We start from the raw sequence: 27,942 nt of genomic DNA, 5'->3' as shown, positions 1-27,942 counted from the left end.
GATGTAACTTCTTGGTCTTGGCATTTGTAAAAATCATTCCCAGGGCCACTTATTTTTAAAAGACCACAAATGTTGCACTTCTAAGTCCATAAATATGGGCATAAGTCTTTCAGAGAATAAATCACTCACAAGCACAGTTTATAACCCAATATTCAGGAGTGGACTTCTAGTATAAAATTATAAAAACTCTAGCTCCCACGTCTTCACAATTATGCAAAATTGGATTTACTTTTCTTTAGATACACCCTTGCCCAGAAAACCTCCCACAGGGAGGCAGTATGGTCTAGAGAATGAAATACCCATTTGTACTTGCAGTAGTGCCACTGTCTTTTGTATGATTACCTTCAAAGTACGTGTTATTTTAAAAAGTCTCCTTTAGTCATTCTTGCCACAAAAGCACTGTTTGCTTATATATAAAACTCATCTATTTTGGTTATCCAGGTTTGTCTTTTAATTAAAAATATGCTTGCATAAGAGGTGAGGAAAAATTCCTTATCCATGTGTTAACCAGTGCCTGGCAAAGCTTCAACAAGGAACACAGTATGTACTTGCATCCCAGGTGATACTTTGCTCCAAGCACCTTATTACTTCTCAAATGTGTCATGGCTCCTTGCATTGCAGGCTTGTTACAGATAGGTAAAGCAACTTTGGGCACTGTTATTTGTTCAAACATATTCTTTTAAGCCTGTTGAGTTGCAGGAAATGTGCTACATGCTGGAGATAAAGAGGTGAAAGAGTCTGATTCAAGGAGTTCACAAAGTGAAAGGGCAGAAAAGACGACCTTGTGGAGAAAAACATAGCGTAAGTGCTACTACAGATCTACACTGGCACTGAGAAGGGACTCTTGAAAAAGGGAGGAGGAGAGGACAGTTTTCTGGAGCCATAAAACAAGCATACATAATTACAGTTAGATAGGAATAAATTTCAAGAAATCTACTCTGCAACAAGGTGACTATAGTTAATGATGATCTATTGTATTCTCAAAAAATATGAAAAGTGGATTTTAGATGCGTTCATCACAAAAATGATAACTATGTGAGGCAATACATTTATTAATGAGCTAGTTAACCATTCCACAGTATACATTATATATTCCAAAATGTCATATTGTACATGATGAAAATATACAATGATGTATGTCAATTAAAATTAAATTACACATGCAAAAAAACACACAAAACTCTGTCATCTGATTGTGGCACACTTGGGAAATGTGTACAGGTTAGTGTTGGTGCTGTGACAGGTGTTGGCAGGGGTACTGGCAGGATATTAGTTTAAACCGTTTATAAGGACAGTTGATAGTCATCAAGAGATTATAAGCAAGAGAAGACTGTGATTATATTTGAGTTTTTGAATAACTCTGCCTGCTGAAGCCAAGCTGAGAGGAGCAGGGAGAGCTGAGAGGTTAGTACCATGTGAAAAATAACAGTCACAACGATGGTATTGGAAGTGAGGATACAGCAAAAGGATCTATTAAAAAATACTTTTGAGGCAGAATCTCAAATGTCTCATTACTAGTTGAGTGTGTGGTCAAATAAGAGTGAGGCATATAGGCTGATTCTTCAGTTTCTGGTGTTAGTGGTGGGGTGGCAGGTGGAGCCATTCGAGGCAGAAAGTAAGTATCTGTAAAAGGAGGTATTGTGTGTGGTTGATAAATGATGGCGAACTAAGGCTGAGGTGTTTGGAGTTTTAGAGATGCTCAATGAATGTTTATTCTTTTCCCCTATTTCCTCACTACCCTCCCACCCCCAAATATTTGTAGATGCCTAGTAGGCATTAAATATGTGATTCTGGAAATTGGTCTGTAATTAATCAACATTGAGATGATTGTTTCAGCTACTAGATGGATAAAATTTCCTATAGAAATGTATGTAGAATTTAAAAAGAGGACACAAAGGAGTAAGCTCTGGAGTAAGTCAACATTGAAAACAGCAGAGCTGTGGAATTATTAAAATATGTTGTCTTGTTGTTACATTTCTAACTTCATATTTCAGGTGAATAGAAGATTGGATGGTAGATTTTGACTTGAGAAACATTGAAACAGCTTTGTGAAAACCAATGAGAACAACTGTTTTTCACTCAGTGGGGGTTCTATAATAACATCATTTTGCAATAAATTGTTTTTATAGCAATGCTAAATAAAAGGGAGACTAAATTCCTGATTTTTATTGGTTCTAAAATTGTACCTACTGATGAACTAAATTTCTGAATTGATGCAACTTGTAGAATGTGGTTATAATATTTATGGCAGAAAATATATTTACTTGACATAGTTTGAGTATCTGGATGGATTCTCTGTCATTCTGGAGAGGTTAGACAATTATGATTTTTAAAAATTTTTTTGTTTGTTCAACAACATAGAATTATTTGTAAAGCTTTTTATTTTCTGGTGGATTAGTCTGTTCTTGCATTGCTTTAAAGCAACACCTGAGATTGACTAACTTATAAAGAAAAGAGGATTAATTGGTTTGCAATTCTGCAGGCTGTACAGGAAGCATAGCGTCTGCTTCTGGGGAGGTCTCAGAGAGCTTTTACTCATGGTGGAAGGCAAAGCAGGAGCAGGTGTCCTGCTTTACATGGCAGGAATTAGAAAGAGCAAGAGGGGAGGTGCCACACACTTTTAAATGACCAGATCCTATGAGAATGCACTTACTATTGAGGACAGTACCATAGGAGACAGTGCTAAACCATTCATAAGAAACTGCCCCCATGATCCAATTATCCCTTACTCAGACTCCACCTCTAATGCTGGGGACCACAATTTGACATGAGATTTTCTGGGGACACAGATCCAAACCATAGTATTCTTCCCTGTACCCTAAATCACATGACCTTCTCACATTGCAGAATACCATTATGTTTTCCCAACACTTCCCAAATTCTTAACTTGTTCCAGCATTAACTCAAAAGTCCAAAGTGTCATCTGAGACAAGGCAAGTCCCTTCCACCTATGAGCCTGCAAAGTAAAAAACAAGTTATTTCCAAGATACAATGGGGTACAAGCATTAAGTAACTATTTTCATTTTAGAATGGAGTAGTCAACCAAAAGAAAGGAACTATGCAAGTCCAAAGCAGGGCAGTCATTAAGTCTCAGAGCTTTTTAAAGCTTTTAATCTCTTTTGACTCCATGTTTTATATCCAGAGCATATTGGAGCAATGACTGGGCCCCCCAGGCTTTGGGTGGCTTCAACCCTGTGACTTTGCAGGGTTTAACAGCCCTTTGTTACTCTCAAAGGCTGGCATTGAATGCTTGTGGCTTTTCCAGGGTGTAAACTGTTAGTATTATTCTGGTATCTGGAGGATGGTGGCCCTTTTCTCATAGTTCCACTATGAGGCAGTATAGTAGAACTATGTGTGGGGGATCCAACCTCGTATTTCCCCTCTGTAGTGCCCTAGTAGAGGTTCTGCATGAGGCCTCCACCCCTGCAGCACACTTCTTCCTGGATATCCAGGCTTTCCCATACATCCTCTGAAATCTAGGCAGAGACTCCCAAGCCTCAGCTCTTGTATTCTGCATACGTGGAGGCTTAACACCACTTGAAAGTCATCAAGGCTTATACCGCTGAAGCATTGGCCTGAGCTGTACCTGGGATTCTTTGAGCTGGAATAGCTGGGATACAGGAAGCAGCGTCCCAAGGTTACACAGGGTAATGGGGCCTTCGGACTGGCCTATAAAACCTGTCAGTTCTCCTAGGCTTCTGGGTCTGTGATGGGAGGGGCTGCCTCAAAGTTGAGGCTATGTCACCATTGTCTTGGATATTAGCATTTAGCTCCATTTTACTCATGCAAATTTCTGCAGCCTTCTTGAGTTGGTCCCCTGAACATGGGCTTTTCTTTCCTACCATGTAGCCAGGCTGTAAATTTTCCAAACTTTCGTGCTCTGTTTCCCCTTTAAATACACGTTTCAACTGTAGGCCATGTCTTTGTTCATGCATGTAAGCATAGGTTGTTAGAGGCAGCCAAGGCACCTCTTGGATGCTTTGCTGCTTAGAAAATTCTTTTGCCAGATAAATCATCATTTTCAAGTTCAAAGTTCTACAGATCCCTAAGGCAGGGACACAGTCCATCTAAGTTCTTTGCTAGGGCATAACTTATGTGACATTTACTACAGTTCCTAATAATTTCCTTATTTCCATTTGAGACCTCATCAGCCAGGCCTTCACTGGTCATATCACTAACAGAATGTTGGTCATAATTCAACCAGTCTCTAGAAGTTCCGAACTTCCCTCATTTTCCTGTCTTCTTCTGAGCCCTCCACACTTTCAACTTCTGCTTTACCGGGTTCCAAAGTTGCTTCCACATTTTCAGGTATCTTTTTAGCAATGCCCCACTCCTTGATATGAATTCTCTGTGTTAGCCCATTCTCACATTGCTATAAAGAAATACCCAAGAATGGGTAATTTATTAAGAAAAGAGGTTTAATTGGCTCATGGTTCTGCAGGCTGTACAGGAAACATAGTGGCATCTGCTTCTCTGGAGGCCTTAGAGAGCTTTTACTCGTTATGAAAGCGTAGAGGAAGCAGGCAAGTTACATGGCAGGAGCCAGGAGCAAGAGAGAGAGTGGTGGGCTAGGTGTCACACACTTTTAAATGACCAGATCTCATGGAACTCACTCAACTATGGTGGGGATAGTACAATGGGGGATGGTGCTAAACCATTCACAAGAAACTGTCCCTATGTTTCAATCACTCCCACACCAGGCCCCATGTTCAACACTAGGGACCAAAATTCAGTGAGGTTCAGTGGGAACAAAGATCCAAACCATATAATCTGATTGTCTTTATTGTCAAACCAAGAAGGTCATCTCTATCCAATTGCCTTCTGAGCTGTCCAGGATTTGAATTGCTGGAAATCCCATGATGAGTCCTGACTGCATGAAGACATCTCTCTGTCTTGCCTCTTTCTCTTCCTCTTTTCTGCATGAAACCAAAATTTTATTGTAGCTCATCCTTCTCACCCAGACCTCCACCCCAAACCATTATGTATCTAAGGACGCATCTAGGTTGCTGACTCTTAGCTAATCTAATAAATAAATCTATGATATATTCATGCCTAGGAAAGAGAATTTCCAAGTTCTTAATGTATATCAGAACAAATTAGCAGAGATAGTAGTGTTTTGGACACAGTGTGGTTTCTTGTCTGTCTCACTCAGTAGGATGTCTTTATAGGTAGAGATGTCAGGAAAAGGTTGCAAACTATAGCAGCAGGGTTATATTAGAAATGTAGCTGATTAATTTGTTTAAATAAAAACTTGGACCTTTCTCAAGTCATTCTTGTATTAAATCAAGGCCAGGCATGGTGGCTTACAACTGTAATCCTAGCACTTTGAGAGTCCTAGGTGGGTGGATCACCTGATGTCAGGAGATCAAGACCAGCCTGACCAACATGGAGAAACCCCGTCTCTCCTAAAAACAGAAAATTAGCCAGGCATGGTGATGCATGCCTGTAATCCCAGCTACTCAGGAGGTTGAGGAAGGAGAATCGCTTGAACCCAGGAGGTGGAAGTTGCAGTGAACCGAGATCGTGCCATTGCACTCCAGCCTGGGCAACCAGAGCAAAATTCCATCTCAAAAAACAAAAACAAAAACAAAAAAACAGAAAACAAAATCAAATGAGGACTTTACAAACCAAGCCTGCTATGCATCAAAACACAGAAAACTAAATTTGACCTGTAAATGTGTGTTAAGGAAATAAAGCTTATAAAATGAAGCAAGTGAGATCCACCACAACATGCTCACTCATAGTGCTCCGGCTATGTTAGCTTCCTTCTCTTTCTTGTGTACAATAAACACATTCCTTTCCCCAAAGCCTGCCATTTACTGCTATATCAGCCTGAATGTTTTCCCTCTAGAAGCCTATATGGTTCGTTTTCTTATTTACTTCTCAGATTTGACTACTCTATCTAAAATAGTATCCCTTTCCCCATTCTTCATCCCCAGTGCTATTTTTCTTTTTGAGAGTCTCACTCTGTTGCCCAGGCTGGAGTGCAGTCACACCATCTTGGCTCACAGCAAACTCTGCCTCCCAGGTTCAAGTGATTCTCCTGCCTCAGCCTCCTGAGTAGTTGGGATTACAGGTGCTCACCACGAAGTCTGGCTAATTTTTTATTTTTAGAAGATGCGGGGTTTCTCCATGTTGGCCATGCTGGTCTCGATCTCCTGACTTCAGGTGATCCACCTGTCTTGGCCTCCCAAAGTGCTGGGATTATAGGCATTAGCTACTTCCTGGCTGCTATTTTCTTCATAGCACTTATATATTGAATATATAATATTCAACAATTATATTGAATATTACAAGCTCCTGTCTCTCTTATAATCTCCTTGAGGTCAGGAATTTGCTTTCTTGTTATTTCTCCAAAGCCTAGTTCAGTGTTTACTACACAGTAGGTAATTAATAAATACATTTCGAATAAATGTGTGGCAGTGTTAAGCATAGGATCCAGGTCTTTAGAGTTCGAATCCAGTATTCTTTTTACTGTATACCACAGTTTTCATATGGTTTCATGCTCAGCTCTTGAAATCATTGTGTCCTCTGTCCTTGCCCTATATATAAATACTTCATACCTACACCAGCAAAAATGCACGTATGAATACCCTTTTGGGGAAATGTTCTTGGCTGGTGGTTTTCATTCTTTAGGGCACATTAGAATCAAATGGGAATCTTAATAGTACAGATTTCCAGGCCTCAAGCCACTGCTCTTGATTTAGTAGGCCTGAGGCAGTCTGATAAACTCCATTTTAACAACACTGTAGGAGATTTCAAAACTAGTGATTGTGTGATCACATTTTAAGATTTGACCTATAAATGTATGCTATAATATAACCCAAACAAAGTGCTAGACTTGAGAGGACTTCTTCCTCACAGTCTGGAGATAATCACTCCCACCCCAGCTTTGACCTCCAGTGTTACATTCAGAATGTAGTTCATTTGAATGAACTAGGCTTTGGAGAAATAACAGGAAATCAAATTCCTGACCTCAAGGAGCTTGTAAGAGAGACAGTAGCTTGTAATATTCAATATAATTATTGAATATTATATATGCAATATAATTATTGAATATTATATATGCAATATAATTATTGAATATTATATATGCAATATAATTATTGAATATTATATATTCAATATACAAGGAAAACAGCAGATTCCCTCAGGCTCTATTAAATCTCCTTCATTTACATTCTAACCATTGGACAATCTTTAGACTTCACATAATCTGCAAATTTTGCTAGTTCTGCCACAGAATCCATATAGCATTGCTACTGCTCTGGTCATTGGCAGGATAAAACAGCAGGAAAGTGTTTGTGAGGAGGGGAGAATGGAGAGTATTTGAAAGACAGTACGTTGGCATGTGTATGTCAGTCTAAACGTAACACTGGAGGTCAAAGCAGAGGTGGGAGTGATCATCCCCAAGCTTGAAAAAGTCCTCTCAAGCCGGGGGTCATTTCTATCCTTAGCTCTACCTAGTGAAGAATGAAGACTTAAAAAAAGAAAGCCATAATCACAGTGGTTGTATTACTATGATTGCAATTGTCATTTCAATGGCTAACTGGAAGAGAGGAAGGCTATGCAAAGGCATAAAGGGACAATGAAAGAGGTAACAGTCACACAGATTTCCAAATCCATGACCATTTATCTGAGAGTCAGGAGATTTTCAAGAATGCAGGCATATTGTTGACTTCAAAGAAAGGGCCATTGGGACCTATTTCTTAGGGTTGTTTTATAGATCAAGTAAGATTCTGTGTGTAAAACACTTAGCAAAGTACCTGGAAAGTAATAATCACAGTAAACGGTAGTTACTAATACATGTGGTATTACTATTAATACATGTAGTTAAGCAGAAAATCTCCATGTTTCATTCTACCTCATGAATTACCCCAATTTTTACAGCCTATGGTGAAGAAATAATGTTTACACAACATATGTGAAGTATGTTGACATCTTCAGAAAAACAAAAAGATCACAAAACACTGACCTAAATGATGGTATATATACAGTCTCGTCACCATTGTTATTTAAGAGTTCATCATGTACTTGTAACCATTTTTTCAAAGACTTAAACTCAAGTAATATCCAAAATTTAATTGGCCAAATGCCTCATTTTTGAAGTTGTGTGTTTGGAAGAACACTTATTCCACATGTTAGTAATTATTTTACACATAATTAAGAACTTCTAACCAGTTAAAATCATTTCCAAGATTATTGTCTTTTAGAAACTGAAGTTGCCTTTGGTTTAATTTTGAGTTGAAATACTAACCATGTCAGCTCCATTCAGGCCGTCAGGAACACTGTTTTTGTTTTTTTGATCATCAATGTGTATTCTCAGTAATCAGCATAGAGTGTGGCAAATAGTAGATGCTCAATATTTATTAAATGAGTGAACCATTAGGTGACTCAAATTTTTGTGATCCTAGTAAGTACTGGTATTCAAAGGTTCGACTTTTTAAGGAGTGTTTTACTTGGTAGTAAGCTCTATGCAATTACAATGGATTTATTAGTTTTCTAGGGCTGCTGTAACAAATTACCACAAACTGGTCGCTTAAAACACAGAAATTTATTCTCTTACAGTTTTGGAGGCCAGAAATCCAATATCAAGGTGTCAGCAGGGCTATGCTTTCTCCAAAGGGCCTAAGGAAGAGTCTTTCCTTGCCTCTCCCAGCTTTTGATAGCCCCAGGTGTTTCTTGGCTGTCACTGCAGAACTCGTGTGTGCCTCTGTTTTCACAAGGCCATCTCCTTTCTGTGTCTTATTCTTTTCTGTCACTTACCACTGGATTGCTGGGTTCACTTGAATAATCTCAGTTGAGATTCCTAAAATTCTTAATTACATCTGTTAAAATCCCTTTCTAAATCAGGTCAAACTCACAGATTCTGGGATGTGGATACATCTTTTGGAAATTCACTATTCACCTCATTCCAATGGGTTAATGGAAAATGCCAATATTTATAGTGGGGTCTCATTTCTCAGACTGGTTTCCTAACTACCCTTCCGTACACAGATTTTCTAAAGTTTCTGTAGTTGAAAAGTTTGAGGATGTGGTTTGTGTCTAGGTCTAATTTAGAATGGAAGATGGGGGAAAGGCAAATCAACATTTCATCTACAGATGGAAAAATATACTGAATGTTGAAAACTGGTGGGTGGAGAAAGGAAGTTAAGTAAGTGCTCAAGAAGTAATGTTGCACCCAACCTGATGATGTGTGCATGATATATTAGGGGTGGGTATTTGATATATAGTGATTTGAGTGATGACAAATGCAAAAGAATAGTGGTTTTGTTGGTATAAAGGGGGCCATTTTGCAATAATCTTAGCATTTCACCTTTTGAGAGAGAAAGGTGGTTTGTGTAGAGAATTGATAAGTCATAAAGACAAGGCCAGAGACTCCTGGGATGGGGATCAAGAGTTTGAAATGAAGGCCTCATGAAGAATACTAATCAGGAAAAAGACCTGGGGTAGATTGTGGCTTCTACATGGAAACCATCTGCATTTGATTTGGCAGTAGTAAAATGCAAGGTCTTGGAATGTATACATATCAAAAGAAATAGTATATCAGTGGTAAGTTTTTCCATCATTAAATAAGGAGCCAGTGAGATCACATTCAGAAGCATTGTAATTTTGGCCAGCATTTTATTGAGAGGAAATTGTGGAAATTGAAAATGTTCAACAGGTGGTAACTGCAGTGACTTTTTTTTTTTTCTTTCCTGAGTGAGGGTAAAAATTTTTCTGAAAAATGAGTCAGTATTGCTGAAGTAAAATGATTCTTGGAGAAAAGTGGGGAGTCATTGAGTAAAGAAAAATCCTGAAAGGGAACAATACACTGAACAGGTTAGAAATACAACTATGACACCGTAGGAAGACCTTGATGCATAAAACACTCAGTGTGCTGCTGAAGAACCCAGTAGTAATTGGACTAGAGTTCCTTTTGTTCTAAGCCTTCCTTGTTGAAATGAGATTTTAATGCATTGCCTTTTATGAAAAATAAAATAAAAATTTATAACATCTAGTGGCAGCCAAGTCATACACAAACGTATTTGTAAAAATAGAAAACACCTGCAAATTTAGGAGTTGAAAAAGCTGAATTTATATTTGAGAACTTGAGGGAAAGTTATAAATCTAGCTTTTCCTATCACTGGAAATTTCATTGAAGTCAAATAGTGAGGATAGTAAATAAAGATACTGGGAATTTTTACAGAAATGAAGGTCTGTAGCTGCCATGTGAATATACTTCCTTATATGCAAATAAAATAGGCTCCTGCCATTTAATATGATGTCCTTTTAAAATGACTCAGATAAAAATATCCCTACAGCTTTAGTTGCTACTTGTGCCATTCAGGTTCCCTTATTTTTCTTTTTATCTTATGTCACCAGCTTCCCTATTCCTGCTTCCCTAACTGTGGCTAGCTATATTCAGCCTTCTCTCCATTCTGATAGCATCCATATTATCAGTCGGATTTTTCCCAACAAGTATTTCTTTATGAAAGTTTGGAATTTAATATTTAAAAAGAAATATTATAAACAGTACAGTAGTCTTATCTGCAAGGAATACTTTACAACATCCTGAATTAATTCCTGAAAATACTGATAGCAAGAAACCCTATATATATATATTTTTCTATGCATGCATACATAATACAGTAAAAAGTTATAAAGTAGACACAGTAAGAGATTAACAATAGTAAAATAAAATTATTTTAACAATATACTGTAAAAAAGAGTTATGTTAATGAGGTCTTTCCCCCCTTTTCTCTCAAAATATCTTAATTATTTTTTGGACCAAGGTTGACCAGAGGTAACTGAAACCACAAAAAGCAGAACCATGGATAAGGGAATAAACTGTATGTACAATTTGAGAAATCCATCCTTGACTGCTAAAAATATACAATCATCCCATGACATTTTTTTCAGTTTCAATTAATACTGTGAAAATGTTTCCTATTATGTCCATATAAAGAGCAAATTAACCCATTCCTCAAATGTCCTATTCTCTTTCAAATTTCCTACCATCTATTTTCCAATGTAATTTATGACCTTGAACATGTATTTATCAATTTTCAAACTCCCAGAGCAGTGGTTCATTCAGCGGGCTGTGCACAACTTCCATCTTTTTTGCAGCTATCTATAACTAGAATTATTTTCTACTATAGTTGCTAAGCATTATTATGCAATATGAAAATACAGGCGTTCCATACAAAGGATAATTCAAATCAAAGAAGATAATGATCAGGATTACCTAATTCATTCTTTTTCATTCATAAGGATAGATTGGAAAAAAAATTCCAATACATTACCTATGCATTCAGAAAGCAAGCATTTCTGATAGTAATACTATTCCTGTCTCAGAAGTAGAAGAGTATAGTTCTTGCAGAAGACTTATTTTGAAAACTTAAAAAGAAAATACCACGCTGGGTACAGTGGTTCATGCCTGTAATCCCTGCACTTTGGGAGGCTGAGATGGCAGGAGTTCAAGACCAGCCTGACCCTCCCCTACCCCTGTCTCTAGTAGAAATATAAAATTAGCCAGGTATGGAGATGGGCACCTATAATCCTAGCTACTTGGGAGGCTGAGGCAGGAGAATTGCTTGAACCTGGGGGATTGAGGTAGAGGTTGCTGCGAGCTGAGATTGTGCCATTGCACTCTAGCCTGGGCAACATGAGCGAAACTCAGTCTCAAAAAAAAAAAAAAAAAAAAAAAAAAAAACCCAGAAAAACACAAAGTAATTATGTTATTTTCTGAACGTGTGTGTGTATGTGTGTGTGTGTGTGTGTGTGTATAAGAAAGAAAAATCCACTTAATTTTAAAAATATGTGATTCATTTAAGGTTTATGTTTTTAGATTATCTTTTATTTATGAACCACATCAAAGTATTTAATAGGAACTAGTGGCTTAAAAAATATTCATCATCAAAAGCAAACATGTGGCTTGAAATCGCTGGGCTTTCAATTTAATATAGCCCATGCTTTGTTTTGGTGAACAAGAATGGACATTTGAGTGAGATCCAGAAAAGGTCAAAGTCCACAGAAGGATTGCTTTGACTCTCTCAAACACTGCACAGACCTGGACTCGCATTGACAATCTAAAAAAGTGCGTAAAAGCACAGACAGTGTTGACCAAACCTGGAAATTGCGAGCAGCACTTTGATATCTAACAAGTGCTGAACTCTAGGTGATGCCCTGTAATATGGTTTGGCTATGTCCCCACCCAAATCTCATCTTGTAGTTCCCATAATCCCCGGGTATTATGGGAAGGACCCAGTAGGAGGTAATTGAATTACTGGGCAGTTACTCTCATGCTGCTGTTCTCATGATAGTTCTCATGAGAGCTGATGGTTTCATAAGGGGCTTTCCCCACATTTGCTCGACATTTCTCCTTGCTGCTTCCATGTGAGGAAGAACGTGTTTACTTCCTTTTCTACCCTGATTTTAAGTTTCCTGAGGCCTCCCCAGCCATGCTGAACTGTGAGTCAATTAAACCTCTTTCCTTTATAAATTACTCAGTCGGAAGCAGTTATTTATAGCAGCATGAGAACATACTAATATACTCTAATTTCCTTTTTGGACATGAGCTTGCTACATTTCACTAGTACAGCTCAGGAAGACATTTGAAGTCTTCTTTCTTCCATTGGTGTCCTCACTTGCATACTTAAATATAAACCAGCCAACAAAACAACTCACTTATGCAGTTAAACCTGTACCTCCTTTTAGAAAATTCATGTAACCATCACATTTAGATGGTTCCATCTACTACTTTTGTCTTATAATTTTAGATTTGCTTTCATTTCTGGTTGACATGTAACTCCCTCTGGGTGAATATTTAATGACTTACAAGCCCACTTAAAAATGTCATGTAAAGGTGTTTTCTGAATCTTTTACAATGTGAGAAATCCTTTTATAATGAAACATTTTACTCTATATTTGCTAATAAGATACTGGGGAAATTTTTTTAATGGGATATTTGTAATATCTGGTAGTCAGAAGGTGAGAAAACATCATTTTCTTTCATCTTTGAATCTCTCTGTCATGTATTTAACCCAGTAACTAGGCAAAACCTTGACAAAGGGCTTTAGTGGTTTCATAAAAATTTGATTTGAACATTATTATAGAACTAAATTTTAGCAAAATTATGAAAAAATAAGAATGCACATACAACATATTAAGTACCTAGGTTTAGCATAATGGAAGCCACTGTCACATTAATCAGTGTGTTTTTACTGATCAACAGTAATCTTATAAAAATAAAAAATTCATAAAATATATATTCATAACGATTTCTGTCATATGTTTTCTATATTGGATTTCTCATAAATTTCTTTTGAATGGGATTTTTTTCTTAGATAAATAAATTAAAAATCATTAAAGTTTAAAATGAGAGAAAAATACGTGTAAGGCAGCAGTCTCACTAAATGGATGAAGTGGTGGATCTTTGCCTGGATGCCTTTCTCAGACCCAATTCTAGGCCCACTTGCTCCACTGTACTGAAATGATTTGGAAGAACACTTCAAACGTTCTTTTGAAGGAGGAACATTTGCCTCATTTAAACTTTTCTTTTGAGGGTTTACTGCCTTGGCAAAACATTCGATTTACCTGATTTAACTGTGAATCATTTCTTGAACTGAGACTGATTTTTGAAGGGAGAATGTATATCTACTTCTTTTATCTAAATATAGTGTTCTACAAGAATATAAATAAACTTTTGCCTTGCTTTTGATAGAACAAACTAACTCAAAGTTTAATAATACTTCCAGTCTCTAAAATGCAATAACCTTATTTGGTAACTAGGACTTTTCTATGCAATGCCTAGGAATAATGTCTCAAAAAGGCATCGTGACTGAAGTCCCTACTCTATTTCTCTTGGGGAGAGAGTATCAAAGCCTAGAATCTTCTTCAGAATTGCTTTGAAATCAGAAGTGTACAAATAAAAGGGACATGGAGGGTCACCTCACTCTCTTCTGATAGCTTCACTTTTTTTTTCCTTCCCTCTAACATATATGTTACAAAAGTATGAAGTAGTTATAGTTATTTGATATGAATATACTAAAATAAGGACACTAGACTTCTTTACTGGAAGAATGACCCTAAGAGGAGAGATCCTTTAGATATAGAACAAGCTGCTTCACTGATGTGGCAAAATGGAAAACCAGTAAAAGGTCAACATGCGGGAAAACGTTTTGTCCATCTGCTAAATATGCCATTCTATTACAATGATTTAAGAAACCAGAAATATCCTTAAAATATGTTTTGGGAATCTTTTCCTTTCATATCCTCTTAGCAACTGATATTTATTACTGTCTTACAGTGTGGGCAAATCTAACAAAAACACTCAGTATCCAGGTAGGGAGAGACTTATGATACAATTCAGTCCTTACAGGCTGAACTCCCTTGAGACTCAAGAAAAGAGAGACACTCACACAGGTTTTCTCTGGAATGCTGAAGGTGCCCCTAGCCTACCTCTTGTCATTCTTCTCATTGACAATTATTTGGTGAGAAGTAGAGGGAAATGGACTTAAACACTTGTGGACGTTCAGGGTATTGAAAGCTATCCCTGGCAGAGAAAAGAGCCAACTGCAATCAGCTTTCATCTTTGCTATGAAATGCAGCAACACAATACATACATGGTTTGGTGAATTGATGGGACTGTGATATTAATCTCCTTGAATGGTTTTCAAAATATTCCAAGCTCTTTTGGGTAAATTCCACATAACTACTTCTTTTGTTTTTGCTTTGGTAATATCAGAATAACCCATCCTCTGGGTTTTTCTAAACGTCAAAGTGGAATTTTAACAGGGTTGAGATAGGTTTTCCTGTTGGTAAAAGTATGTTCCATACATGTTGCAGGTCCTTTTGATTTGTGACCTGAACACTGGGGATAATGAAGCAGGGGACCCACATCATCAGGATTTGCCTTGTGTTGAAGCTGCTAAAGTAATACCATCTTTAATTCAGGAATTTAATGTACACTGAAAATGTTAGCACATTAAATCTTACACAATAGATAAACATAGTAATCAGTTTCTATATATAAACAGAGGAGCTAAAATAGAGAGCTAAGTGCTTTGCCTGGGATGGCAATAAATAAATAAATACAAATAAATAAAAATTTAAGCTTGAAATTTAGGCCCCAAGCAACATTTTAAGAGTCAGCATTCCTTAAATTATATCCTAACATCACCCCATTTGATTCCCCCAAATAATAAATAAGTAAATAAAATTCTGACTTCCAATCTCTTTATAACTGTAACTTCAGGTACTGTTTGAGTCACATTTCTCTAAACAGTTGTTCTTATCAGGAATTAAATAAAAGATCAAGACATTTTAAACTCTGGCTATCCCTTGATATTTCAGAAGGATGAAGATATAAGTGTAAATTGCAAGAGAAAATGTAAATATCAACCTGGTTTGGGGAGTGGTGATGTGGACCATGGTGGCCAGGAACAAAGAAAGTATGAAAAGGGAAAATCTTTGGGTGGAAAGTTCATTTTTCACTTTCTGTATTGGATCTAGACAAGAGGAGATGGAGGGCAAGGGCACAGGGAAAAGGCTCTTGCAGTAGGTGGAGTGATGAAGACATTAGGATGAGGAAGAATTTTTGATGCAGTGGTGGTAGTTGAGGTAGTGGCAGTCGTGGCGGTGGTAGACAACAATGGTGGTAGCAGTAGCTGGTGATAGCTGTGGTGGCAGTGATGAGGGAAGAGGAGGACATGAAGGATTGTGAAAGCAAGGCCGTGCATGGTACTGCTTTACACAGTGCTGGGCACACATTCTGCTGGGCTGTTTGTACAACAAAGGCAAGCAAAAGTAAACCCAGGCTCAGGTTGTAGAAGTATGTTACAGGTTGAAGTTTTCTATTTTCATGCTTGTGTAAATGAAAGAAAACATTATCCCTAAATTTTGAGACCAAAAATTTTTTGGTAGAACCAAGGAGGGATAATTTATAAAGAGTTACTCTTGTCCAAGTAAGAAGTAAGAATTTACAAAATGTCACTGCTCCCATTTTTTCTATTAGATTCAATGAGATTCAATATTTAAATTCCTCCCTTCCCTTCTTCTCTTCCCTTCTTCTCTTCCCTTTTTGCCTTCCTTCCTTCCTTTCCTTTCTTTCCTTTCCTTTTCCTTCCTGTCTTCCTTCCTTCCCTCCTTTCTTTCTTCCTTTCCTCCTTCCCTCCTTCTTTTCTTTTTTTTTCTTTCTTATTTCTTTCTTTCTCTTTCTCTCCCTTTCTTCTCTTTTCTCTCTTTTTTCTCTTTCTCTCTCTCTCCTCTCTTCTCTCTTCTCTCCCTCTTTCTTTCTCACTCTTGTTGCCCAGGCTGGAATACAATGGCATCATCTTGGCTCACTGCAACCTCCACCTCCTGGGTTCAAGTGATTCTCCTGCCTCAGCTTCCTGAGTAGCTGGGACTACAGGCACCCACCACCACACCCAGCTAATTTTTTATATTTTCTTTTTCGTAGAAACAGGGTTTCACCATATTGGTTAGGCTGGTCTCAAACTCCTGACCCCAGGTGATCCACCTGCCTCAGATTCCCAAAGTGCTGGGATAACAGGAGTGAGCCACCACCCCTGGCCTGAATTTCTTTATATAATTAAACACACATTTCTACACACTTAATTCTCATACAATTTATTTGACATAGGTCTACCTTTTTTTTTTTTCTATTTTACAGATGAAATGCGGTTAAGAGAAGTAGAAGTGACTTACCTAAAGTCAGCTAGTGGCAGATTCAGACTCAGATTCAGTCCCTATGGCTATGCTAGAATCACCATAATTATCCTATTACCTTTCCTAAATGATTACAGAAACGGCTATTGTTTTCCAGAATTTAGAACTGTTTTTGAAGCTTCACTGGACATTCTAAGCCTTATTCTGAGCTTGGAAAAAAAGTGCCAGAGATTTCTTAAATTAGTACTACAGAGTTTTGAGTAAAGTCGTATTAAAAACTCAACAAACAATATTCTTGCTCAATAAAAGTGCATGATGACTTTTTTTTCAAAAGCACATATTATGATCATTAAATGCCATTAAGAGAAACTAGGCTTGTTGAATGTAAGCATGGGGCATAGATGACTTAATTTCTTTTAGAATAAACTTCCATGCAGATATTGTTTTAGAAGAAGCAAGGGGCACATAAAATGGAAAATAAGAACAGAGAACAGGTTCAATTAAACACATTTTTACTTGTGAAATAGAATCCCTTAAGTAAGTGCAGCTTTTGAATTCTGTATTTGGCGACATTTGGATCTTCCAAGTCTCTCACAGAGTAAGACTTTAGTGGAGGGTCCCTTAAATTTATGGAGAGGCAGCTATGTTCACAGATGCTCAGGAAAGCACATTCTCTGCCAATGATTGCAGTGTTTAATATGCACCAGCTTTTGCTCTGCCCAGCAGTGACTTTTTCCCAGAGCAAAGCAGTTTTATCACCTGGGCCTGAGCCTACTAGAATTTCAGCCTGTCATTCTGGGCACTGGCAAGTCGTGACCATATGTTCAAAAATAAAAAAGATCAAAGAGTTAATAGTGGTGGTCAATATGTTTCTGGTCCGTACAAAAGAAGAAACAAAACAGGGCAGCAGACTTCATTTCAGTGACAGGGTAGAAAAGACCCAAATCACAACCACACCAGGAATGACAAGTAATGCTGGGAATGTAGTCCATAAGACATGAATTCTGCTTGTTTCAAAAGACAAAAAACAAGCAAATATTTCCTAAAAACAAAAAACAATGTTCTTAGATGCATCAGATAATATCTTATGTATTTTGTAGTTTTTATCATAAGCTTAGAATACTAAGTTTTGTACTAAGCAACTTATAACAATCTATTACAAATTGTTTATTTTGAACTCATGCAAGGAGTAGGGCAAATTATCTGAGTTTTAAGACTGGAGAATAACAGGACTCTGATTCAACTTGTTTTATAGGAACAGAAACAGTTAAGCACAATATTTTATTTTCTGAGTTCCACTTTCTGAAATGTGCCTGAAGCTGCCACCTATAAATGAATGGGCTCTCTAAGTTCATAATTTTGTCTCTCCCATTCCATTTTTTGAGGGTATAACTGGGATTGGATTACCGGGGAGCACTACATTGACATAATGCTAGGCAGGACTGGAGAGACGTAAGCAAGATGGCAGAACAGTAAGTCTTGGGTTACACTGCCTTCCACAGAAGGTTCAGCTAGCAACTACCCACAGACCACAACATCTATTTGAAAACTCCAATACTTGTAAACAAGCTCAAGACCGCTGTGTGATCCACAGAACAGAATGAAAACAAACTTAGAAGGATAAAAATAATAGTCTAACTTTGACTGTGCCACTCATTCTTCTCCTCTAAGTCAGAAAAATACCAGACAAAGAATCACCCTGGGCTCATAGTTTCTACAGGGGAAAGGAGAACTGGAGGACGTCATCCCAGCTTTCCTAGCACTCCAAGATGCTTCCCAGGAAGTCCATGTCAATCTTACCTCACAGGGAATACTGCAGGTAATGGCACGACTATACCATCAGAGGTGCGACAGAAACAAAGAAAAGAGACAAAGTTCATGGTAACTAGTGTGTGGATCTTGGTGGTACCTTTGTGTCCCTGCCAGCTGTGGTGCTCACTTGGAGACATAAGCTCACTTGGAGACATAAGCTCATTTACGAAGATGAGAAGGTCACTTTCAGAAGTGTGTTGGGAAGTTGAATCTGGCTTGAGTTGGACTTCCCACCAATTGGATGACCAACTTTGATGCCCAGCCCCAAAGCCCACCCCAACTACCCTTCTTAGGCAGGGAAATGCCTTCCCTACCCATTTCAGAGAAGCAGAAAGGTTAGACTTTCTTGACCCAGTAGTCTAAAAGGTGACTCAGGTCAGCCAAAAAACCTACCCAATGATCTCACCCAGGAAGGAGTGTTGCTTACTTCTTCACATTTTAGAGAACTGTAGTCACTAGATATGCTCAACCTGTGAGGGTCAAACAGCAACTTGACACAGCCAAAAGCCCACCCCATGGCTCCACCCAGACAGGGAGGCAATTCTAAAATATGGATTTCTAAGGAACATAGCCTCTGCTTTTACTTATGCCAAGCAGTTACTCTGCCTAACCTCATATCCCAGCCTATAGCCTTGCCCAGCTGTAGGTCCCGTATAGCACAATCACCCAGCCAGGGAATGTATTCTGTGGCTAGCCTGACTAGAAGCCATCACAATATCCAGCTAGCAACTCTGCCTGATAATGGAGCTTAGGCAGTTATCTCACCGGACAGTGAAGCACAGTCAGCAGCCCCCTGCCAACATTAGAGCAAAGGCAGTGATCCAGCCAACTAGAGAATCTACAACAAGGTATCCCTGCCCAGGGTTGTCATTAGCTGGCCCTTCCAGAATTATAGGCTAGAACAGTTAGTGAAGGTCTGGCCATGCCAGAGAATACCTGTAAAAGATGAAAGGCAAAGCTATCTTCTCAAATGCATAGACAACAGTGAAAGGCTACAAGACTTATGAAGAATTGGGGACTCATACCACCACCAAATGAAACTAAAAAAGTTCTAATAATGGATCTTAAGAAAGGGAGACCTATGAAATGACTGACAAAAAATAGAATAATTCTTTTAAGAACAGCAGGCTATAAGAATATACAGTTCACACATTAAATGCAACTTGTAAAAGAAAGCATGAGTAAAGCAAGAGTTTTGTCAAAGAATAATAATAATAATAATAAACCAAATAGAACTTCTAGAGATAAAAAACACAGCCGGGCGTGGTGGCTCAAGCCTGTAATCCCAGCACTTTGGGAGGCCGAGGCGGGTGGATCACGAGGTCAAGAGATCGAGACCATCCTGATCAACATGGTGAAACCCCGTCTCTACAAAAATACAAAAAATTAGCTGGGCGTGGTGGCGCATGCCTGTAATCCTAGCTACTCAAGAGGCTGAGGCAGGAGAGTTGCCTGAACCCAGGAGACGGAGGTTGCGGTGAGCCGAGATCACGCCATTGTACTCCAGCCTGCGTAACAAGAGCGAAACTCCGTCTCAAAAAAACCAAAAAAACAAAACAAAACAAAAAAACACCCAATGACTGAAATAAAAAATTCAGTAGAAAGCCTCAGTAGCAGGCTTGATCAAGTAGAATAGAATTAGTATATGATCCAGCAATTTCACTTCAGTGTATTCACCCAAAAAAATTTGAAGTAAGTTTGTCAAGGAGATATCTGTACTCCTTTGTTCTTTGTAGCAATATTCATGATAGCCAAGTATGTAACCTACCTAGGTATCCATCAATAGATTAATGGATAAAGAAAATGTGGTGCATACATACAATGTAATACTATTAAGCCTTAAAAAGAAATTTCTGTCATTTGTGACAAAATGGTTGGAACTTGAAAATATTATGTTAAATAAAGTAAGCCAGGCATAGAAAGAGAAATATTACATATTCTCTTTATATATGGAATCTAAAAACAGTCATACGTATAGAAGCAAAGAGTAGAATTACGGTTACAGAGGCTGGAGGTATGGGGTAGGGAGGATATTATAATCAAAGGATACAAAGTCTTAGAAGGAGTAAGTACTTTTTTTCTTTGTGATCTATTTGATAGCATTGTGAATACAGACAATAAGAATCCATTATACAATTGTTAAGAGAGTATGATGATTTGGGCAGAATGCTAAGCTGCATTAATAACTGATTCAAAGATTTCTCAGCTGCTAAATCCTGGAGGATCAAGCTAAATGATTGATTTTAAGTTACTGAAGGAGTGAGAGGGCAAGAGTGTGCACATATTTTCATGCATATGTGGATGCTCAAGCCAATTAAGCAGAAGAGATGGTGAGTACCAGGGTTATATGTCCATTTTTATCTGAAAAGGAAGTCAAGGAGCTCTGTGGCTTTGTGAAATTTCTCAATGGTCCTTGGAGATAATAGGTTTGCTAAGAATAGTGATTTCCAGATGTGTGTTTCTGTCTCATGACTCTCCTCAAGACTTAGCATCACAGAGGAAAGGACCATAACAAACTCACATACCAGGTTGAGGCTTGTGTTCTTCTGGGGGAAGAGCAGCATTCATTCATTCGCTCCCTCCACTTGTATTGATTACTTAATAAGTGAAGATGCTAAATATGGTGTTGGGAGGATAAAGACAGTTAAAACAATTTTCTTTTCCTGCTCATGATGTACTCATTATAGGGTGGAGGCCTGATACCACTTGATCACTGGGCTGTTGATCAGATACAAGCAGCAGCAAATCTTCCCAAGATGCTGCATTTTTTAAAAAAATGGACCTCTACTTTATTATGCAGACCCTGTATTTCCTAGAAAACTTAAGAGGGAGGAAAGAAGGCCTTATAAATGCTAGCTCATTAAACCCACCAGTTTCCAAATTCAGATCCTCAGAAACATTCTAAAGATTCACACAAGAGTCAGGCAAGGGAAAGAGTATTAATTAGAGATGCTTCTCATTTTGAGATTGAAATATAGCTACTTTTTTTTTCCAGAAGATATTGGGAACAGCTCTATTTTCTTTTCCTGGGGGTTTTTGGGTTAAGTCAATGAAAGATTATCATTGGCTTCTAAATTGGGAAGAACACGAAAGTCTCACAGAACAGCAAATAACAGGTTTTGAGAGGTTCTAAATTCAAAAAGAACACTGTACAATATCTCATTAATATGAAATTTATGTTATGAAATTTAAAAAAATTATATGAAATATATTTATAGTTTGAATTTGTAGGCCAAAATAAAATATGTCTATGAAATTTAAAATTTTAAAAGTATGTAAGTGTCTTACTTTGTAGCTTTATTGGGTGATGCTGTACTAGAGTCTCAAATAAACAATTTACTGCTGAATTATTTTTTGGTTAGGAATCAGTATTCTTGGGTTGTAAGGAACAGAAACCAGTCATAGTTTGTCATACCAAAATAAAGGATTATCGTGAAAAATGAAGCTATCATATGAAAGAATGGCCTTTTGAAGGACATCTCGGCTTCCATATTGTGTGATCTGATTTTCATAATAAATGTCCCCTCATATATCTATATATACATACACATGCATACATACGTGTACATATGTACATACATATATATCCTATTGGTTCTGTCTTTCTGGGGAACTCTGGCTCATAGGCATATTGCATTCCAGAATCATGGATGAGGTTAAACTAGAAACTGTAAGTAGTTGGGTGAAGCTGGTAAATTGAAACATTGGACGATTATATATTTCCTGGAATTGATTGCCCACTTCTTTGTTTTATTTTTCATCACTCTCATATCATCAATCTTTCTCTTTCTACTGGAGCATTTCCACTAGCAAACAAGCCTACTCTGACCTACTCTACATTCTTTAACCCACTAATGTTAATGATGTTTTCACACTACTGAAACGAATTCGTACTGGACCTTGATTTCAAGTAACTATTGTTTGATTCATTCAGACAAACGTTTATTACATGTCTGTTGCTTGTACAGCACTGTGGAGGGTGCTGAGGCTATTTAAGGATACTAGAACAAAGCAGATGAGAGCATGCAAAGGACCCTTTCAGGAAAGCTCTGATATAAGCACACATGCACAGTTGTCTTTGCTTGCTGTGAGAAGCTCTGTAAACTTTCAAATGTGCCTGTTTCAGTTTTGCATGCCTTGAAGGGGTTTACACACTACATAATTTTAAGAAGAAAATTTTAAAAAGAAAAAAAAGAGTCAATGTTTTCCAAGTGTTTATTATCTGCTAAGACCTGCGATAGAAGGTTTTCATAGACTATCTATTGAAACATCTGAGGTGTATGCTTGTAATGAACTAAATGTTTATAGACTCTCAAAATTCATGTTGAAATCTTAACCTTCAGGTGACGTTATTATGAGATGAGGTCTTTGGGAGCAGATTAGGTCATGGGGGCAGAGTCATGAATGAGATTACTGCTCTTATAAAAGAGGTCCCAGAGTGACCCTAGACTCTTCTGCAATGTGAGGATACTGGGAGAAGGCATCATCCATGAACAAGGAAAGTGGTCCTCTTTCCACAGTAAATCTCTTAGCACCTCAATGTTGGACATCCCAGCCTCTAGAACTGTGAGAAATAAATTTTTGATGCTTATAAGCAACAACATTTGTTTGTGGTACTTGGTTATAGTAGCCTGAACAAACCAAGACAATGATCTTACTATTATTTTATTTTTTGTTTACTATTTATTTGGTATGGCTCCCCAACAAAATTTAAGTTCTGTAGTAATACAGACTTTGTGGTCTAATCACTCTTGTTACAACTAGCAACAATGCCAGAGGTATAGTATTTAGTAAATATTTATTAACTAATTTACAGTGGTGTGATTATCTCATCAATGAGATTGTCAGGTTTTCAAAAAAACAAAGTATAAAGCCAAACCTCAGAGTTTGAAACACAGTTCTAGTTCTGGGCCCATAGAACACAATCAATAAAGACTGAGGAGAATAATTCTTTCTTTTTCTTCTCCAGCTTCTCAACGACTTTTTTTCTAGACCTCTGCTTATATTCTTCATTTTTTAAAGTTAATTCCAGTATAAACCTAGTAAGGTTATTTACCGGCTTGCTTAAAAACATTTTAACCTTGGAAGAGAACATAACTGTGTTTAAAAGTTTGTAGGGTAGAAAGACAGACAAAGCTGGCTGAACACTACAAAGCCCCAAATACACACATATTTCATGCTTTTTTTTTTAAAATAACTATCCTTTTACAAAATTAATTACTTTAGTGACCAGAATTATAATTTCCAAGAAACTAGTGGATTTTTGTCCTCTAATGATTTAAATGATTTCATTAGGGTTTGGCATAGTACAAAACATGATTTATGCTCACAACTATAAAAATCTCTAAGCCTTTTAGTCAGATCTTTTGAGCAGAATTTTCCTGAAACTTGTTCAATATTTTTATATTTGGAAACCTACTTTTATGTAGAAATCCGGTAAGAAAAATATTAAAATGTGTAATTTTTTTCAAAAACATATTGTATAAGAATTGTTATATTTAATGTCATCTTAAACAATCCCAAGAATCACCCTAAGAGCTCAAGTTCTCAAGGATAATTTTAGGAAAAGAGACTGCCTGCTATTGTGTCTAAGAAATGTTTAACTGATTGGTGTGCAAAGAACCTTCTCTCATCTTTGATATTCTTTCTTAAACTTGGTTACTGCATTTTTAGTTTGTTATTCACAAAAACATTTTTATTTTAAAACTAAATTAGACTTTTTTGTTTAGCAGTTTGTAGATCTTGACAATTTCTAATTCATCTGGTTGTCATTGGGTTAAAAACTGTACCTACAGGTTCACTATAAATATATTTTTTCTTTTTTTTTAAACTTTTATTTGAAGTTCAAGGGTATATGTGCAGGTTTGTTATACAGGTAAACTTTATCTCATGGGGGTTTGTTGAACAGATTATTTCATTACCCAGATATTAAGCCTAGTACCCATTAGTTATTTTTTCTGATTTTCTCCTTCCTCCCATCCTCCAGTCTCAAGTAGGCCATAGTGTGTGTTGCTCCCTTCTATGTGCCCATGTATTCTCATCATTTAGCTTCCACTTATAAGTGAAAACTTGCAGTATTTAGTTTTCTGTTTCTGCATTAGTTTGCTAAGGATAATGGCCTCCAGCTCCATCCATGTTTCTGCAAAGTACATGATCTCATTCTTTGTTATGGCTGAAAAGCGTTCCATGGTGTATATATCAAATTTTCTTTATCCAGTCTGTCACTGATGGACATTTAGGTTGATTCCATATGTTTGCTATTGTGAATAGTGCTGCAATGAACATATGTGGTCATGTGTCTTTATAATGTAATGATTTATATCTCTTTGGGTATATACCCAGTAATGAGATTGCTAGGTCAAATGGTATTTCTGTTTTTGGGTCTTTGAGGAATTGCCCCTCTATTTTCCACAATGGCTGAACTGATTTACACTCGCACCAACAGTGTATAAATGTTCCTTTTCCTCCACAATCTTGCCAGCACCTGCTATTTTTGACTTTTTGTAGTATTCATTGTGACTAATGTCAGATAGTATTTCATTGTGGTTTTGATTTGCATTTCTCTAATGATCAATGATGTTGAGCTTTTTTTCATATGCATGTTGGCTGCATGTATGTCTTCTTTTGAGAAGTGCCTTTTTACTGACACATAATAGTTGTACATACTTATGGGGTACGTTATATTTTAATATATACATCTAAGAAATAATGATTGAATCAGGTAATTGAAATATCACTTTAGACATTTATTATTTCTTTGTGTTGAGGACATTCTAAATCTTCTACCTATTTTGAAATATAAATTATGAATATAAATATTATGTATAAATTATAAATATGTTATAATTATAAATCATACCTTCTGAGTCTCTGGTAACCACCATTGTACCCACTACTTCTATGAGATAAATTTTCTTAGCTCCCACATATGATTGAGAACACATAATGCTGTTTTGGTTCTTGTTGCCTTGTGGTATAGTTTGAAGCGGAGTAACACTTCCAGCTTTGTCCTTGTTGCTTAGGATTGCTTTGTTTCCATATTAATTTTAGAATTGTTTCTTCTAATTCTGTGAAAAATTTTTTTTTGGTAATTTGATAGGAATTATATTGAGTCTGCAGATTGCTTTGGGCAGTGTGGTCATTTAAAAAATGTTTATTCTTCCAGTCCATAGGCATAGGATAGCTTCCTGTTGTTTGTATCATTGATGATTTCTTTCAGGGGTGTTTTTTATTTCTCCTTGTAGATATCACTCCCCTGTTAGGTTAAATGCATTCTTAGGTATTTCATCTTTTTGTAGCTATTGTAAATGTGAAGACTTGCTGGTATTTTACTGGGAATTTTTATATCTGTTGAACAGGGATGTTGGCCTGTAGTTTTATTTATTTATTTTTTTGTTATATCTTTGTTTTGGCATCAGGGTAATACTGGCCTTATTGACTGAATTAAGGAGAATTCCTCTTATATTTCCTGGAATAATTTAAGGAGAATTAGTATTAGTTCTTCCTTATGCATTTGGTAGAATTCAGCAGTGAATCCATTTGGTACTGGGCTTTTCTTTGTTAAGAAACTTTTTATTACCAATTTAATCTCACGACTTGTTATTGGTTGTTCAGATTTTCTATTTCTTCCTGACCCAATCTTGAAAAGTTATATGTTTCCTGGAATTTAACCATTTCCTCTAGGTTTTCCAGTTTGTTAGCATATAGTTGCTCAAAATAGTCTCTTAAGATCTTTTTTATTTTTGTGGTATCAGTTGTAATGTATCTTTTTTCATTTCTGATTTTGTCTATTTTGTTTATCTCTTTTTCTTTTATTAGTTAGTTTAGCTAGCAGTTCATTAATTTGTTTATCTTTTTAAAGAACAAACTTTTTTGTTGATTATATTATCTTTAGTCTCTATTTTGCTTAGTTCTGTTCTGATAATTATTACTTCTTGTTTGGCTAATTTTGGGTTTGGTTTGTTTTTGCTTTAATAGTTTCTTGAAGTGTATCACTAGAGTGTTCATTTGAAATATTTCTGGTTTTATTTTTTATTTTTATAGATTTAGGGGGTACAAGTGCAGTTTTGTTTCATGGATATTGCATGGTGGTGTAGTCAGAGCTTTCAATGTATTGATTCCTCAAATAGTGTACAGTGTATCCAATACCTAATTTTTCATCCTTCACCCCCCTCCCCACCCTTCCACCCTTTAGAGTCTCCAGTGTCTATTATTCTACCCTGTATGTCCTTGTGTATATATTGTTTAGCTCTCACTTATAAGTGACAACATATGGTTTTTGACTTCTCTTTCTGAGTTATATCACTTAGGATGATGGTCTCCAGTTCCATCCAAGTTGCTGCAAAAAACATGATTTTATTATCTTTTATGACCAAATGGTGTTCTCTTGTGTTTATATAACAAAGATCTTTATCCAGTTATCCACTGAGAGACACTTAGGTCAATTCCATATCTTTGCTATTGTAAACAGTGCTGGATAAACATGAGTTCAGGTATCTTTTTGATATAATGATTTCTTTTCTTTTGGGTAGATGCCAAGTAGTGGGATTGCTGAATTGAATGATAATTCTATTTTTAGCTCTTTGAGAAATCTTCATACTGTTTCCATACCACAGGGGCTGTATAAATTTTCATTCTCACCAACAGTGTATAAGCGTTCCCTTTATCTCTGCAGTCTCCCCAACATCTGTTGTTTTTGGGACTTTTAGTAATAGTCATTCTGACTGGTATATGATGGTGTGTCATTGTGATTTTAATTTGTACTTCTCTGATGATTAGTGATGCTGAGCATTTTTCCATATGTTTCTTGGCTGCTTGTATGCCTTTTGAAAAAACATGTCTATTCATAGCCTTTGCCCATGTTTTCATGGGATTATTTGTTGTTGTTTTGTTTAGTTGATTAAGTGATTTGTAGATTCTGGATATTAGTCCTTTGTTGGATGCATAGTTGGCAAATATTTTATCCCATTCTCGGGACTGTATGTTTATTATTTTTATTTGTTTTATGGACAGAAACCTTTTAGTTTAAGTCTTATTGTCTGCTTTTTTTTTTTTAATATATATATATATTTGCTTTTAAGATCTTAGCCATAAATTCTTTGACTAGGTTAATGTCCAGATGAGTCTTTCCTAGATAATAAACCATCTTCTTCTAGGATTTTAATAGTTTTAAGTCTTACATTTAAATCATTAATTCCTCTTGAAAACTTTTGTATCTGGTGAGAGATAGGGGTACTGTTTCATTCTTGTGCTTATGGGTATACAATTTTCCCGGGACCAATCATTGATTAGGGTATGCTATCCACAGTGTATGTTTTTTTCAGCTTTGTCAAAGACCAGTTGATTTTAGGAATGTGCCTTTTCTCCTGGATTCTCTATTCTGTTCCATTGATCTATGTTTCTGTTTTTATATCAGCACCATGCTGTTTAGATTGCTGTTGACTTGTGGTATAGTTTTAAGTTGGATAATGTGATGCTTCT

Source organism: Saimiri boliviensis, chromosome 3, assembly GCF_048565385.1.
Source record: "Saimiri boliviensis isolate mSaiBol1 chromosome 3, mSaiBol1.pri, whole genome shotgun sequence".
NCBI classification, from domain to species: domain Eukaryota; kingdom Metazoa; phylum Chordata; class Mammalia; order Primates; family Cebidae; genus Saimiri; species Saimiri boliviensis.
The sequence above is the reverse complement of the archived record's forward strand: the minus strand, read 5'-3'. Positions refer to the sequence as shown.